This window comes from Oratosquilla oratoria, chromosome 31, assembly GCF_046742065.1.
Source record: "Oratosquilla oratoria isolate Oo_2021 chromosome 31, ASM4674206v1, whole genome shotgun sequence".
NCBI lineage: Eukaryota > Metazoa > Arthropoda > Malacostraca > Stomatopoda > Squillidae > Oratosquilla > Oratosquilla oratoria.
In genome coordinates, this window is record NC_134807.1 from 30,202,678 (window position 1) to 30,205,177 (window position 2,500).

Here is a 2,500-nt window from a genome sequence, read left to right on the forward strand (position 1 = left end):
GACGATTCCTCATTGTTTCTATATCTAGCATTATTCTTAACCCGTTGTGTTAGGATGTATTCGATGGTCATATCCAGTAGAATGTTGCTCTAAAGTTCATCTCCCCCTATAACTATCATTTCTTCCCAGATTATGTATTTTGCATTGAAATCACCCATGATTACTATGTTTCCACCCTCTTTCAGTAGCACGTTTAGCACAATTATTGTATCTTCCAATGATTTGGAATGTTCGCTGTCCGACCACACATGTGTTTTTGGTGGTACATACACTGCTAAACAATTTCTGCTTTTCATCTTTTTGTTTGCAATATTGATCATAATTAATTCTACATTGCCTTAGCCTTCAATAATCTTTGTCACATTTAGACCCTTTTTGGTCAATATCATGACACCTTCTCCCTGCTTTTCTGTTCTATTTTTCACCCAGTGGCTGTATATACCGTGTCCCACTATGCTTTTTGATAGAGGTCCTTTCAAATTTGTCTCTACTATTCCCATGATGTCAGGGTTTTCTGTTTCTAGATAGTCATTTAGTTCATTGATTCCAGAGATCATGCCATCGATATTTGTGTATGCCGCTTTAAATTTCTTATTTTCTTTTCTTTTTTGGTTTAAGTTTCCATTTTTTTATGTACCATTTTTTCAGTCTCCAAACGAGTCTCAAAAAAAAAAAACAGTTTTTTTCCATCTCTGTTCTTTTCTCATTACTATCATTAGCTTGAATTCTGAGAGCTTTATCTTTCTCATTTTCCCCATCACTCATTTCCACTTGTATCCATATATGTTTGAATTTCTCGCTGTTTGCCAGTTTAACTGCTTTCGATAATACCTCCTCGGCTATCATTTGGGTTCTTAATTTTATTTTCAGAGGTATATCTTTTTTTCTTTTAAAAATTTGCCTATTCTATGGATTTTGTCGATTTTTTTATCGATATTTTGCCCTTCATCCTGTATTTATTTCAGAATCTCCTTGACTATTTCCTTCTCCTTTCTCTCTGGTATCTATACATATCATGTTTTTCCTGAATACCATAGACCACAATGCACTTACCTTGGTCAACTGTATCTCTCACCCAATTTTCCTATTCTTTAATTACTTTTATAACTGTTTCTTTTGTGTTTTCCTCCATCTGCTTTTGTACTATTTCTATAAAACATTTTTTTTCCTGTTACCTTTGACCTCCTTTTTTAGTTCATTTTTATTTTTTTCTTCACTTTTCATTCTCTCGTTTTCTCTTTTTAGGATTTCAATTTCACTCTTTAGGTCACTTAGTTCTTTGATCGTTTGCTCATTGCTCTTACGCAAAGTAATCAATTCTCTATGTACAGCTCAATAGTCCAATTTCAAATCTACAACTTCTTCCATTAAGTCATTTATTTCACGATTTCTTAATGCATTACTATATATAATTTCTCTATTTATATCTAATTTTTTTCCTATTCCACCTGGGTTTCTTTGAAACACTGAAAAAGTTACTTTCCCGCCTTTGGCTTTTCATTGGAGTATCAATTACAGAAGGACGTTTGGGAATGACACCTCTAGGACTTTCCACTATACTTACGTCTAATCCTCTTTTTGTCGGTTCGTTTATTATTCTTTCTTCTTAATCTTTCTCCATTTTTCCAAAAACTATACTATTTTAAGAACTGGAAATACTGGAAAAACTGTTACCGGTCATACTCGTACCATAGTTCACCCTTCCCGTACAATAACAACTGGTTTCCTTTGTTGTCGGTGACGAAACAGCTAGATAGACGCGCTCAACGCAGCACTTCCTTTCGCTTCGGTGTCTGGACGGTGTGTGTGTGTGTGTGTATACACCTTGGTCTTTTGGATCACGTGTTGGACTCGTGATCGACAGCTATTTCCCTCCCGGAAGAGAGCTCAGAGCTCGTATGACCGATCTATGGGTAATGGTATGACCTTTCACACACACACACACACACACACACACACACACACACACACACACACACACACACACACACACACACACACACACACCCAACTCCCCGCCCACGAGAGTCAGAGTAACGACCCGAAGCACAGCGATACCGAAATAATTTCGGCCCTGGGCAGGATTCGAACCAGGTCCTGCGAGCACCACCGTACTTCCCAGCTCCAGTGGTCTACCAACTGCGCCACCGAGTCGTGTGTGTGTGTGTGTGTGTGTGTGTGTGTGTGTGTGTGTGTGTGTGTGTGTGTGTGTGTGTGTGTGTGTGTGTGTGTGTGTGTGTGTGTGTGTGCATATATATAAACATATATATATATATATAGATATATATTCATATACATATACATATACATATACACATATATATACATATACATATACATATATACATATGCACGCATTGAGACTAGGTAGTTATGTTTACCTTAGGAAAGTCCCTTTTTAAGGCAGATGGGTTAAGCATCTTCCCAGCTTAGGTAATTTACCTTGGATGCAAACTAGGTCAATCCCGTGAACATTTACATAAATACATACATTCAAACA